Source organism: Sparus aurata, chromosome 17 (assembly GCF_900880675.1).
Source record: "Sparus aurata chromosome 17, fSpaAur1.1, whole genome shotgun sequence".
Lineage (NCBI taxonomy): Eukaryota > Metazoa > Chordata > Actinopteri > Spariformes > Sparidae > Sparus > Sparus aurata.
In genome coordinates, this window is record NC_044203.1 from 16427086 (window position 1) to 16443205 (window position 16120).

The 16120-nt window shown below is 41.2% G+C and overlaps 1 long non-coding RNA gene across 3 annotated transcripts in view; it reads right to left on the reverse strand.

Annotated features, from left to right (window-relative positions):
• Nucleotides 1-4981: 4981 nt before the first annotated feature.
• LOC115567807 (uncharacterized) overlaps nucleotides 4982-16120 on the reverse strand; it is a 114621-nt gene continuing 103482 nt past the window's right edge. For all 3 annotated transcript variants that reach the window (XR_003981256.1, XR_003981255.1, XR_003981257.1), the window contains 2 exons: nucleotides 12055-12114; nucleotides 4982-6180 (listed from right to left, as the gene is read on the reverse strand). This is a non-coding gene — a long non-coding RNA (uncharacterized LOC115567807). The remainder of the gene's footprint in view (nucleotides 6181-12054; nucleotides 12115-16120) is intronic.

Sequence of the window (16120 nt, forward strand, 5' to 3'; positions counted from 1 at the left end):
ATTGTGCATGAATGCTCCTCAAATTTCACTGTGTTGCATCAGCCAGCCTACTGTGTTTTTGCTAAATTAGTTTGCCCTTGTTTCATAGAACAAATGAAACAGCAGAGTGTGCAGTGTAAATGACACTTAGATGTTGCATTTTAGGTGAGACATAGCTATGCAAAATGTATGTTTTTGATGGCCTCATCCCTTGTCTTGATAATTTCTCTGTCATTTTTTAATAACATCAAAGCACAGGGTATTTTAGTGTGATGCAGGGCCCCCTGGGGTGCCCTTCCAGTAGAGAAAACGTGATGCACTGCAATATTTTTTCTTTACTCTCTGGCACCGTCCCAGTTGTCCCTTGTCCAGGGGCAACCTGCGACCACCATGACAGTCAGGTGGTGGTTGCTGTATATTGAGGAGCTGTTTTGAGTCACCGACTGAGCCATATGGCGACGACATCGAGGGGCTGTACATACAATAGATTTTTACAGATTCCTTACCAAAAATTATCTTTAAAAAACATTCTCGCTCATAATCTATGCAAAATATAATTCTGCTTTGCTGTAAAATATATATTATATGTGTAGTTATGTGACTAAATGAGTCAAAAACACTTTCTACAAGTTTGATTATGCAAATATGGTGATGAGGCTTTCAAGCATTGTCATTTGCTAACACACGCTTGGTTTGTTTAACTAATTAAATGATTAATCATTCCATTACTTATTCATCTATTTGTTCATATATTTACTCATTTCATCAGTCATTCATTGATTCACATAATGTGATACAAAGACTTTAACAACATCATACATTAATTATAGTTTTGGGGTTTGATAAGTCAACAGTTCACAGTTATGGCTGATGTTTTTTTGTTTTGTTATATTATTATTCCTTATATCTGTGAAAAGCTTTGGTTGTTTGGCCATTTTTCAGTCATATGCCAATTATTCAGGTGATGTAGTCCATATCTCTTTCTTTTGACAGTCAGATCTACAGACAGAGATACACATTTGAACATTTAACAGCTTTGAATGGTGCTGAAGCATCAAACAGGCCTCATTATGTCTTGCATAAGCAAACGCACGGCAGGATCATGCACACATTTTACACCTGTCACCTCTTATTCATGTTTATATCCAGGTGAGTAAAAGGCACCACTAATGCTGCAATGGCATCACACAGGTGTATACGTGTGTCACCAACATGTCAAGCAGCCAGCTCACGAGTGAGTGAGTCCCCGAAAAGGACAGCCAAGCCAGACAAATAGATGAAAATGTGATTGGCAAATGCAATATTCAAGTTGTATTTATTTGGTGGAGTGGTGTCAGTGGACTTCAGCAGTCTGAATCCATCTGTTCTGAGGTCTTAAAAACATCTGGCGAAATCTATTCAGGAGTTTACTGCGACACAAGTCAGTCATACCAAATAAAACACAAACCCAAAATAACAAGCAAGTTTTCCTGCCCACAGTAGTCGTGTATCGTGCCTCAAAAACAAGTGCTGTGTTTGTATCTATGTATTTTATCAAAAAGCCCTTGTTCTTTGGTGTAGGTGATAGCTGACACTGTAAATGTTTCATCATTCATTCCCTGCCTCCTCTCTCAATAAATAAGAAATAAAAATGAAATACGTTTTTCTTTTTCAATCTTAGAAATAGGCAAAAAATGCAGCTGCTGGTGTGCACGCTGAAATATATGTATGCACAGCATCCACACATGTGCACACGCTGCTGTCAGACCTGGTTTCTTCAGCTGAGTTACAGACTGTGTCTTTCATCATGGTAAAGAGAATGTGTGCAGGGCATAGTGACAGTTTCACATGCGCAGCCACTGAATTAGGCTCAACCCTGCTGGTATTTTTAGCTATTGAAAATATTTCTAAAACATTTTCTTTCAAGCAGAATTTGTCTGATAGTTTGGGTGGTGCTGTTGATGTTGGGTGGGTGATGTTATGTATTGTCTTTAATCTCCTTTCACACTATATGCTGTACTGAACATACTTTCCTCTGCACAGCGCTGGGTTGTTGTGTAGTCTGATCTTATCTATGACACTTTGGTCTTTTCTTTGGATTATTTCTATTCTATTCTATTCTATTCTATTTTAAAAATGTGTACCATATAGTGTTAAGAATACACATGGAGAGACTGAATTCAACCCCTTCAAACATATGTTTAAGTGTGTGTTTTTCCTGCAAAACCTGTTTTTGAGACACAGCGGGGAATTTTCTACGTTCTTGTGTCGCCTCTGCTCTGCAGTGATGTATGATTTTTATCTTCCAACACCCGTCTTTAGTGCTCCTGCTGTACCAAATTTGTAAAACTGCATTCTGCTCTTTTCTATTCTGACCTTCCTGTTTTTTCGCTGCATTTTTAGCATCTCAGTATCAGGTGCAGTGAGTGACAGTTATTGGTCTGGTGTCAGTGGCTAAGGCGTTACCTCTCTTTAAGGCTGATCTCATTTCCTGCACACTTCCTCTGCGGGGTTAACGGCTGGCAGGCTTATACACATCCTGGCTGAGGTGCATTGGAGGGAAAACAAAATAGGAACCACTGCTGTCATGGGAGCTAACGAGTGGAAGATAACGTGTACAGTGACATTTTCACAGAGTTATGTCCAATTAAGCACAAGTCATAATTGTCATTTTTTTCATTTATTTTCTCTTGTCGTTCATCTTGTTTCACCTCAGGAGTGTGTCTGAGCACGGAGTTCTAAGTTGGGCGAAGGAAATGCAGGTAACATTATTTGGGCTTGAAATTAGGGGTTTTATTCACCCCTCGCAACAAAGCTTTTCACACAGCTCAGGAGAACCTGAAGTGCAGACTCTCTAAAACTTGAACACAGTGCATTTTGAGCAGTAGTTACTTGTAGAGCTCTAAAATTGAAGTAATTTACTGAATAACTTCCTCCAAAAAGTTGAAAAGTAAGAACCAAAAGGGATTATTTGCAACCACTGTCTAACAGCTTGAGAGCCCCCAGCCTAACTGTTCCAGCCTGTGTCAAATTAACCCATTGATATAAAGGGATGGTGGGGAGCAGAAGGATGATGCTCTGACAAGAATGGAGGGTGCGCACTAGTGGTGGTTATGTTTTTCATAAATCACCTCACAAGTTCAAAACTAGGAATTGGGTCTTGAAATGTGTGTTTTCTTACACGTCCTTTTTTTCTTCCTGGAAAGAATTTACATAGAACATATTGTGTTATTCTATTACATATAGTTTGCCCTACTTTAGGTTAGTTTATTATTAAGTACTGTATGTCATGCACATGTTTACTACTTCAGTGGATTAGTCTACCACACATCTACTACTTTACAAAATATCATTAATAAGTCAGGCACGAGGAAACATGGAGCGCTTCTGTATAACAAGGTCTGTATTCACATACAGCCTGCATGCCGCATGCACATTAAACCTTTTTTTTTCTTAAATCCGATTCTATATTTAAGCACAATTCAGGCACCACCTACCAGCTTGCAGGAATAAGGCCAGATGTTGGACAGAGCTGAAGGTGGAGGTGGATGTCTTTCATGCTTCGTTCCCTCTTAGGAAATCTATGTTGTCAGTGTTTGATAGAATGACTATGAAGCCCGGCCGGGTTTGACAGAGAGTGTGACAAACTGCCCCAGAAAATAATAAAAATCCTTTTACCTGACATTGAGATCCATACCATACAAAGCCAGTGAAATCAACTGAATCATGAATGATTTATGAAATACTTCATTTAATAAAATTCAACTTCCCACACTTCTGATGAAATAGCACTCAAAGACAGTCAAGTCAAAATCATTTTTTGCCTGCCTTTCAATTCCATATGATCCAATATGTATAGGATCATTCTGACTAACTTTAAATCAATCCAATGTGTAATTCAAACATTTATGTTCACTTGTGAGGGCTGTTGACAGAAAACTCAGCTCAGAACTCCTTCCTGTTTTGTATTTACTAGAGAGACTTCACGTTGTATATCATCAGCATGCTGTTCAGTGCAGTATACCAATTTGCACTGTAATGGTATGTCCCATAATCTTTGATTTTTCTGTCTGGCGGACTGACTTGGGGCCCAGAGCAGAGGGAAAGGAAGTGTGATAAACTGTATGGAAAACATAAGGGGGCCCATGTCTGAGCACTGTAGCTAGGGTTAGCGACCACAGACGAAGATGGAGGAGGGTAAGGAGGAGATAAGGAGGCCTCCAAACTGTTACCTGCAGGGTTATTACGGGGCAAACCCAGCTCTGCTATTTTGGATTTTTCTACATTCACTGAAAATGTGTCCCATATGAAGGGAAATGAGAATCTATTAATATGGGAATATGAGGAAATCTGTTTAGTGATATATGACAGCTAGTTAACGGGACTGTAATTTTGTACATAAGTAAATGCAATATATGACATACATGCCCCTACATCAAGAGTGATACTGCTGTATAAGGTAACTATGATTATTACACACATACAACCTTGAATATATGGCGATACATGTTTATAACGTATATGAAATATCCTTAGTAGAAACGTGTATTTGAATTTCTTTATGTGCATATATGAAAAATGTCTTTATGTTGAACTTTTATATGGTATTATATGACATGATAAAAAAATGTGTATTTCATACTTACAAAAATATAAGTTTATAAAATATGTGAAATACCCATGGTAAAATCTTAATATGTAGGCTTCATATATTAAAAGATGATGAGCATGATATATTTTTCATTTATATGTACACAATATTCTCTGCATGTATTGTATATTACACATTCATATAAATACAAATATATACCCATAGCAAAGTTTAACAAATACATAATTGCATAAATAAATAAATAAATAAATAAATAAAGACTGTTTTAGAAAACCACAAATTATAGATGTTCTGTTGGGTGGTAAGTAAGGTACACCAAATATTACTGTTGAAAGGTGGTTTCCATCATTATAGGTCAAGCTGGACTTGTGAAGATAAAGGCAGTAAGTGAACCACAAGCATAGCACAAAGGAGGCTTAGGATGTCATTTATTCAAAATGTCAAACACCGTCGGATCTATGACACAGTTCCTTTTCAAGAGCCAAAGTCACACATTGTGGGTAAAAGCAAGGCCCCTCTCATGTCACCATCATTGCCACAGCACCCTGTGGCAAGCCACTCAACTCTAATCTACCTAAAGGGCTTTACAGCACAGGTGTGGAAGGAAAAAGTAATTCTCTCCTTTTCTTGATGATGCACAGGAAGACGTACTCTATATATACTGCACCGCTCGCCGCTCCTTGAGTCTCATATGAAAAGTGTAGTCCTTTTCCACAAGGCTTGTTGAGTAAGATTTTTTATTCAACATTATATTACCTAGATTTTTCACAGAACAATACGATGTTCATTAATAATCTATGTTGCGATGATAAAAGTGAAACGCTGCACATATATTGTCACATGAGAGCTCTACAGTCAGGGAATATTTCTCCACAGAGCTTTGCATATTGTATGAGTACATGTCCTTAATGTTGTCTTTGTTCCCCCGTGACCAAATTGCGATCATTACTTCTTAACAGATACGGCGAACATACATGAATATGTTTCTGTAGCAGACACTGAGGTTGTCAAAGCAGTGCAATCCTTAGATGAATACATTGTTCGGACCACATGTTCTTTCAATTCTACATACATGAGATGCGTTAGGGACATGCTGTGTCCCCACGAAAAAAGATTATCAACAGTATTGTGGGACAAAACGTGAGGAGCAAATAAACAACACGTTGTCATGTATCAGAGAATTTCACATGTTCTGGAAAAAAAAAAAAAAAACATAAGCGAAACTTCCCAGCACATGTTGTCATGATTCTCACTTATATCACACACACTGTCCAAAATAAAATCAGTGCATAATGATGTTATAACTTCTTTACAGTCAGTGATACCCTGTGAAAAGTAACACTTGAGAATCCTTACACGTGCTAAACTTCTAATTCAGACTCCGAAGGCACTGGATGTCACTAATATAATGAAATTTAAATTTGCACTCGAAGGGCTTATATGATAACAGAGATGATGAACACTTACATGTCACCTTACATGTAACAAATGCATGTAATTCAACTGTTAATTGCTCTCATAAAAGGTGAATATTCTCTTCTTTCTTCTCCTCTTTATCTTCATTCTTCCTCATTTTCACGAGGGCGTCTTTCTGCATTGTAGACGCACACCTATAGAGAGCACACATACAAAGGGGAATGCATGTAAATATATACACAATACTTTTTTTTTTAATTCAAAAGAGTACAAGAAACTTCAGGGGTGAAAACAATATTTTTTCATTGAAATATTTAGAGCATTTCATGATCAGCTCCAATCAGGGGTACACAAAATCACCAAACCCTGTCATTATTATCTGTGTACACTTAACCTGACTCTAGATTTTCAAATTGAGTGCTGTACATACACCAAAATGACATTTAATTTTTTGTGTAGGTGACACACTAAGCTTTCCATTGAGTCCTCTCAAAAACAGAAGCAATGCCACAAATTGAAAACAGGATAAAGTAATAAAGTCAAGTATAAAGCGCAAGAAAGACCATATAGGGTGAGCAGAGGTTGGAGCTGGTGGGTCAAACAAACACAAGGGTTTCCGGAAACTCAGGCGGCCGCTGTTGACCCATCCTGTGTGAAACCAAAAGTCGAAGTTAACATTCCTCTTTCAACCTAAACCATATTTTTAATCCTTGGGCCCTTGTATATATATACTGCTGTGTACACGATTCATATTTTACAAAGGATTTGGAATCAGTCCAGCTGGTAGCCGTGACATGACTGCAGTGGCTGCAACGTAATCAGAGAAGTTTCAGAGCGAGACTTCACCTTGAACAAGACTTGTGGTTCAGGTTCCATGAAGGATCTTCTTATTTGACAAAAAGGTCTATCTCTGTGGGAATTGTTTCTGTCTTGTTGTTGTTGTGTCACTTAGAATAGCAACTTCAGCCCGTCAGTGGCAAAAACAAGCACTTTTATTGGAAGTAACTTTGACAGTTGGAGTTGCCCCAAAGGATTACGTTGCAGTCATCGCAGCTGTGTCTCGGCTGCCAGCTGAGGTGACCTACTGGACCAGTTCCAAAACTTTTGGTAAGTATGAATCATTTAGACAAGCAAAAGTGCAGGAGGTGAAGACAACAGTCAGGTAGTTCAGGTTTGGTTGTTTGGCCTGTTCAACCACCTTGATCACAACGAGCAGCTTTAAGAATACCAGGATTCCCCTTTAGGCAGAGGACAAACTTTGTCTCTGTGTGATCTTCAGATTAGGGTATGTGTGAGGATCCCATCATGTTGCTTTCACTGCCAAAATAACAATTAGTGCATATTAGCTTGTATTGCATTTGACCACATTAAGTAGGCAGGAGTTCTAAAAAAAAGGATAAGGATGTTTGCTTTTCTGAGAAACCGAACATGTGATCGCCTCTCAGAATGTTGGAGGGTGTCTGCGCACAAAATCTAAAGGGCCTCATAAATCTCTCCTCTTTAATGCTATATAATTAAACAGGACCTGACATATGAATCTCTAGCAGTCTATATTATCCTCAGGGGGTATACGTGCTTTGCACTGTCAGGCTGTCTGTCTCCCAACGTGTCAGTTTGGCAGACTTCACATCTGGATCACTGTTATTATGGCAGTCATAACTTCAAACATGATACGGATTTTGGGAGCTATTCTACAATATCCAAAATGTAAAGTCAGTGTCTTGTCAGAGTCAGTGTGTCTGTTTGTAGACGTGGGAATATTTCCAGGAACAGCTGACAAAAGTGGGCTCACACATATGTGTCTCACTAACAGAATTCAGCGTTTGTGGAATTAAATGTGAATACACAATAGATTGGAAACAGCATACATATGCAGACTTATTGGTTGTTTCTCAATGTCAGCGTAAACAAAGTGGTTCTATATGAAGTTACTTATTTCTAATGACTTGTATCTGCAAACTCAATTACCGTGGTGAGGAGAACGCGGCTATATAGAAACTATAAATACAGCTTCGTCTGAGAAGCTCCCCTGACCACATGGGCTTGTAAAAAGAGGATGTATCGTGGAATCCCTCAAACCAAAATAGAGAAAAGATATTATGGATTTATGCTGAGCACAGCAATTAGACAAAATTACCCACCAGACTGTATCTCTCAAATGTCAGACAGTCCAACTATATCAGCGTGTGTCATCTAACAGTGAGCATTCCAGTCGTGACTCACCATGACAAATCTGAACACACACACACACACACACACAAACAGAACACAAACACACAGCCACAAAGCCTGATTGTCTAGCGCGCTAAAATGTATCAAACACGTGTTTATTTCTGCGGAGACGTTCATAATGAACACTTGAATCAGTCTTATCAAATCCTCTGCTTTTTGGGGGAAAAATGCTAATGTGACAGGACAACGTGGCGGCTGGCTTTTTGATTTGTCCACAACATACGTGCGCGGTCATCTCAGTACAGTCCTTGTCATCTGCTTCAAGTGCTCACGCGAGACCAACAATAGCCTCTGGTTTATATTGAAAAGCCTGAACACATGGTTTCTGACTCGGATGAGTCCCAAACAAGCAAAAAACCAAAAGCAGCCACCAGTCAACACAAACAAGCAAGTCAGCTCATACAGAGGGGACGTTGAGGCGAATAGAAGAAGGGAAGAATGTGTCAGGAGAAAGGTAAGAAGCTCCTTAACAAATTAAATTACACCCTGAATCCGCCTCATCCTCCCTTCCCCGATGTTTCACTTTTCTTGCCCTTTCTTTTCATTTTGCTGCCTCACTTTTCTCGTCAACCCCCCCCCCCCCCCCCCACACCCATTCTTTCTGTCAGTCTCTGTCTCTCCCTCGATGAGCAGACAGGCAGAGACAGGGAGATTGTTGTTGTGCTTGCAGTCTGACACTATCAGCTCATAAATCCCTGTCAACAGCTTGTATGTCTCCCCCTCCCTCCCTCCCTCCACTTGTGAAGGAGTGGAGGAACCCACTGACCTGCCGGCAAGGGTTTGACTGGCAAAACCACACAGACACACATAAACACACCACAGATAGATAGATAGATAGATAGATAGATAGATAGATAGATAGATACTCTCACGAGGCACTCTACAAAATTGCAATGCTGTGTTTCTATGGTTCCACCTCCCTCTGTCTCCCTCTTCCTCCCTCTCTGTCTTTCTTTCCCTCAGGCAATGTTTGCCAGCAGACAGTCGTCACTGACAAGTGCTTCCTGTGGTTGGGGGTAAACACCTGGGTAATGAGGCCACGCTGCACAACAACCAAAAAAAAAAAAACCCCACCAAGGTTCACAGCCCTCGCTCACTGCGCTGCAAGTCAGGGTATATACTGGAGACTCACAATCAGGTCATGCAGGCAAATAGGGGCGCATACACACTCGTGCATTTTATGCACACATGCACACCGATCCTGCAGAAACTCAAGCACAGACATGCATGCACATAAACACAAACACACGCCGTCACACACACAGGCACACAGACAGCCGCACATGCTTGGCTCAGACTGCTAAACAAGCAGTGAGCCAACCCAGCCATGTCAGCCAAAACTCAATACCCCAGACTGACTGCAGTGTTAAAGGCACACTGTAGTGGGCTGAGGTGAGGGGGAATGAAGCGAAGTCAAGCTTCTTCTTTTCCTTCAGAGTCACTAATAGTTTATTCTCCAAACTTGGAAACAAAATCCCACTCCCAGTGTTGTCAGTGAGAGACTCAGTTCTAACAGTTTGCAGTATGTCAAAAACTGACTGCAAAGTTGCGCTGTGGTGAAGTGTGAGAGCTTAGTCGGAGCTGTCAGTCCGACTGCAGTGTCAGTGGCGCTGTATGTCACTGGAAGAGGTTTTTCAATTTCTCTCTTTGAATTGATTAGTCCTTAAAAGGGGGATCCTCTGCCCAACCTCTTATCCCTTCTGCACATGTCAGATGAAGTAAAATGATGGTCCTAATGGCTTCGTCAAACATGGCTGTCAGATCACGTCTGCGGTCTGAAAGGAAGTCAAGCAAAGTTGCAATATATGCACATAATTGAACAACACTGCTTGGTTATGTGTGCATTGGCAGTATCAGCTCATTTTCCAGGGTCAGTTTCTACACTGAACTCAATGTCCCCTCAAGAGATCTGGAAAGCAGCATACCACCAGAGTAACCGCTAACTCCTGTTTACTTGAGTTGCCATTACCTAGTTAGCTATGCAGTGCAGTCGAGTAGCCACGCAGCTAGTGGTCTGTACCGCAAACTCGGAGTGATATAATAAAAAAGGGCCGGTCTTCGTTAGGTGGTTAGCATGTTAACTTCAGAAAATACTCATCACATCACAAATACATCTTTGGTGTAACATCAAAGCAATTTGATGCATTCTGTTGATACTTTTGAATGTTGTTATCTAAAATTCGTACATATTGCACCTTTAATTGTTTCATATTATCATTTTGATTTTAATGCTGCTCTTGTTCCATACACTGTGCTGTTATCCATATTGACTCTGTCACAACAGAATAACATCTTTCTGCTCCACTGCCTCAGAATGCTGTGTATACATCAAACCGTCACAAAAAGCACAAGAGTGCAAGTGATTCACTCAAGAATCATCTTATTGTGTTATCTCTGGACAAAACGGCGCAGCCCGCATCTCATGTGTCATTGGAACAACAGGGAAGCCTGTGGTGAATCATCAGCCCTGCCAGAGAAGCAAAGATAGCAAAGCCTTTGAGCACTTTTGACATTGGACAAGCACATGGAAGGAAGGCTTTTGTGTAACTAACACTGGCAAAACCACTATGCGCGCTGTATGTGCTTCTGCATGCGCACATATGGAAATGTCTGGCTCTACATGTGTCTTTTTTTATGTGTGTGTGTGGCCCACACATGTCTTTATGTGCAAAGGAAATGGCTGACAGTGAAAAATGTGACCAATTCTAATTTTAATTGCCAATGAAAAAAAAAGGACTCAATATTTATGGGTTCTGTCCAGATGAACAGAGGAGAAGGGTTTAAGCATGAAAGCATATTCCTTATCACAATTAAAAAGTGCTTTAACATGACTGCAACCCTTTGAAGTTAGATTAGCAGTAATATTGGAGAGATCGGCCCCGGCTTCGAACAATGGAAACTGAATGGTGGAAAAGGAATTATTTAACAGAGCCAAAGGTAATGCTTCCCTTTCGTTGTCTCTCTTTTTCCTTGCCTCATGCTATATTTTGATAGATTTTTTTTTCTTGTGTGGACCCACTCATTTTTTCTTTTTCTTTTCAACATGAAAATTACTTCACGTCTGCATGAAAAAATATGCTCAAAGTCCTAACTAGGGACTTGATTGAAGGGACCAAAGAGGAAAATAAAAAATAAAAAAGAACTCATTTGACAGCACAGTTTGAGAACCCTTTTTTAAAGCCTTTTAAGCCTGAAGTGACAGGGAAAAATTCTTCACATTTTTACATAGGTACAGCTGCGGCAGAAATGTAATCACTGAGAGTCTTGTCTTGATTGCGAGGATCTGAAACCATATTGTCTCTGTGTGTATCTACACATACAGACACATGTCACATACACACTAACAAACAACTGTGGACGTGAGTCAAAATTCCCACCACTGCAGCGAGAAATGCCATTCAGACAGTCCCTTACATAAGGACATACAAACCCATGGGAAGACACAGGCCTGCAACTGAGAGCTGTGTAATTAGACAGAAATGAGAGGAGACAGTATGAGAGAGAGAGCAAGGGAGCTTAACCCCGGGCACAGAAACCGGAAGAGGGAGTGGGAAGGAGAGGTGACAAGGTTGAGAAAAAAATCCTCCCGCGTTAACCTGAGAGAGGAAAAGAGAGAGGAACAAGGAGGGCAAAACAGCAAACAGAGAGCAGCTGCCGAGGATTTACATGCGGTAAATTATTCATGTAATCAGCTGTAGGAGCCACAGAGAGTGAGAGATGGAGCCACAGACAATAAAAGAAAAGAAAACATCAGGGCTGCAGACAAGACTTGGCTGTAAAAGACAGACAGGTATTGTATACTGTAATAGACAACAAAGAGAGAATGTAATACTTACCTTGACATTCCTGTCTAGACCAGGCGGTCTTCCTTCCCTCCGACTCTGACTCTGCCACACCTGAAAGAAACAATAAGTGTGCTGATTATTCTCTGGTTACATACACAGCTTCAGATTTCTGCCAACAGGTTATGAACAACCACATAAGTACGACAGGATGAAGACTGATCTTCGTTGGACTGGCTGTCTGTTAGCTTTAGACATAATACCAGACTGTGTAAGTCTTTTAATAGGCGCAATATGTCACTTCTGTCAATGAGGGTCTCTCAGTCAAATCAATGAGAACTAGAATGGCACTCAGGTAAGCACATACCTCTGCCATATTCATAGATACCAGCCACCTAGAAATCGCAAATTTGTTTCATCAAGATTGATGTATTTATTACCTGAGAAGTTATCTTCAGTGTTCAAAAATGCCTTGTCTTTCAATGTTAAAGGGAAAAATTCTAGGATCTGCACCAAAAGTTGATTGGGTCTGTTCTGGGCAGAGGGCAATCCTCCACCCAAGTTTCACGAGAATCCGTTCAGGAGTTCTTGCGTAATCCTACCAACAAACCAACCAGGCGACCAGCGCAGCAGATGAAAACGTCAGGGACAACAAAATGTTTACAGTTTTAAAAAACGGGTTGTACTTTTGTTTATTTATTCATTTAAATTCCCAGGCAGCCCCTCGCACAGTACCGTTCCTGTGGGCGAATGTGCAAGAGCCAGGAGTGATAACACTGACCTTAGAAAACTCAACCTGTTACCATAAAACTGCTGCATTGCTGTTGTAGGCAATATGTCCTTCTGTCTTAATGTGATCAAAAATGAGATCTTTGCCTCACTATAGATTTACTTTTCATCTTCGGTTGTAAGAACCAGGACCAGCAGCATTAGGCTGCAGGAATGTATAATCGGAAGAAAAGCTAAAGATGCCATGTAATGTGTTCACAGATACTTCAGTATGATCTGGTGATTTAGTGTGAGACTGACTCTTAAATTATGTCACCACTTGTCTCACTTAACTCCCCCCCTCCCCCCCCCCCCCGCCACCCTCCAGTATAAACTATGCTATACAGAATACATCAGAAAAATACCACATAAAAATAAACGACCTCTCTGCACTCATTGCACTCTTTTTTTCTCTGCTCAGTTATACACTCCGACGCCCAGCAGCTTTTTGAGAAGATGCTGATCCACAAATTCCCATGGGTTTGGCGGAGTGGACCGGAGCCAGTGGAAATTGCAAACAAACACTGGAGCTGCTGTGTCTGACGCGAGCGCAAACAACCTCAAAGCCCTCATTCTCACACATCACATCTGCGCGAGCGATTGTGCATGTGTTTCGGGCATACGTGGAAGAAAGTGGGAGAAAGTGAGAAAAAGATTGTGTGTGTGTGTGTGTGTGTGTGTGTGTTTTTGTTTGTGTGCGTGTGTGATTGCAAGGGCTAGAAGGCGTTTCAAAGGCATTACAACATTAGATTTATGGGGGCATTCTCTGTAACACTGGCAATTAAACAAAGATCCTGGCTCCTGTCAAAAGTTCATATTAGGTCTTGTTGTGGTGGGAGAGCGTGGGAGTGAGAGAGAGTAAGTGTGTGTGTGTGTGTGTGTGTGTGTGTGTGTGGAAGAGAGAGAGAGAGACAGGGGGGGCATGTCGGGCAAGAAAGGAGGTGAGATTGGGACAAGAGAGAAAAAGAGAGACATCCAGAAAAAGAGCCGGAGAGCAGACGATACAAACTGAAAACTATTTTAAAGCGGGGGCAGGAGAACTTCTCATGACAGGCCAAAGGCAAAAAAAGGGCACCAACAATTCAAGAGCAGCTGAGAGGAACAGTTACCAGCTCTCCCCTCCCCTCCCTCCCGTCTCTCCACCCCATAGTCTTAGTGGCCAAGCCCACACCACATTATGGGTCCCTGGGTTTTTTATAATGGCTGGGTGTGTTCTGATCCCGCGCTAAAGTCATCGGCAGTTAAAGCCCGCTCCTAATTAGTGGTGGGAGCCAGAATGAGAAGGGGAACAAGAAGATTGGTTGAGGAACAATTAAACATCAGTGAGGGAAAACAATATTTTCAAACAGTATTTCACAGCATGGTTTGTGATGGTGCCACATAAGGCACATAACACGCAGTCATGACGCTGCGGATTTCAGCTAATGACTGAGAATGTGTGTCACACAAGTCTCTCTCCTCTCCCACTCGTGTTCTGGACCATTCTCTGCTGCTGGAGCTGCGGCTAAAACTTATTTTAATTATAAGTAGGCGAATTCTACTAGCAAGCTAAAATAACATGTTGTTTCATTGCTGATGTTCTGGATACAAGGATGACTAATACAGGTCCTATATTGTGGAAAGTGACCTTTCCATGTTTTATGATTAAAAAGCAAGTCCGCGTCTAAAGGTTCAATAGTAGAACTTCTGGTGTGCCAGCGTGGGGGGGACTGTCTTTGGCTTTCTACTGTAGTCACCTGGCCTAGGGCCTGGTGGGCATTTGTGGGGGCGCCTAGGGACCGGCAATCTCCTTTGGGCGCCTTTCTGGCTGTGCTGAGGTGGCAAGGGTTGTCAGGTCTTGCACGGACTTGTAGGGCCTGTGCTGGCTCAGGTGTGTGTCGTCGTTAAAGCGGGAGGGGGATACGCCCAGTCCTGGGATATTCTGAGTTGTGTGTCCATTTAAACGAGCCGTCGGGTCTTATGTAGCATTGTGACGTCACAACTGAACAGTCACTGCCCTTGACCACGACCATGGGTAGACAGGAGTTAGATCAGAGCATTCAGACAGATGGGTAAATAGAGGTGCTGCAGTAATGGACAGTATGAGAAATATAATGTGTTTTATGAACATTAAAGCATTTCAACCTCTTTTAGTAGACACGCTTAATACGTATGAACCTGAGAATGAGCATAATATGTGTCCTTTAATGGCGGGCATCAACTGAATCTTAGTGTCGTAACAACGGTGGAGCCAGTTCTCTGTGGGGACGTCTTTGGAAAGGTCAATGGACACAAATGTTAACAATTTCTAATTTTACGTTTTTGACGAATTGTTTTGCTTTGCTCACTCTTACGAACAGAATGCAGAACAGAGAGTGGTGTGTGCGAGACCACTTAAACAAAATGCCTCCATTCAAAGCACATTGTTTAACGACTAAATGAAGATATTTATCTGAATCGCAGTAACACATGGGAATGAGAGTTTACAGATGTATGTTGCGGGAAAGTCTTAAAATACAGTGTGTTGAAAGCATGATACATAACAGAGCATTTTTATGGCGATGTGCAGCGCATTATGTGCATTCCTGTTGTTCAGTTCATGTTCTGCCCAAGCAAATCACAGTGCTCTTACAGTAAATGACACGCACACACAGAGAACCGTATGTACACTCACCTGTCACGGCTGCTGATGTTGCCTTAAGAATGTTGTCTTGAATGAATAACGTGGAGGTGTCAGTTTAATTGTATGCATATAGTGCGGAATGCGTGTGACTGAGACATCTGTCAGTGATAGGAATTTGGCCAAAAGAAAGTTTAGAGAGGATTAAAGATGCAGCTTCGGGAGTGATCTCTGCTGGTAGTGACACTTTTTTAATGAGTAATCCTTGCCAATAAAGGCACCGGTATGAATAAGACTGAAAACGGAAAATACAGAGAACTTTTGTAAATGTGCCCAGTTATAGAATGTTGTTCCAGTAAAAGAGACATAAACAATAGATTCTTTTGGTTGCACTTTACAATTTGGCCTTCTATACCTCGCCTTTCTGAGGTGTATCTGTGTTGTATCTATAAAACGCCACTTTCCATGAGTGCCGAGAAGCTTCTCCTTCTTTAAAGGTGCAACATGTAAGAATGTTGGTTTGAAAACATAAAAACGATGACCAAAATGTTTTGACGTTATCTGAAGTTAGCATGCCAACCAGCTAGAACCTATAAACCTCACCAAGCTCGACTTCCAGACCACAAGCTGCAGGGTTAACAGAGCTAACAGAGCTAACGGCAGCTAAAGTAAGCAGCAATTAATTACTCCAGTGACATGCTGCCCCCCTAGATGTTTTAAGAACAAATCCCACAGCCACAGGTGGCAAATACT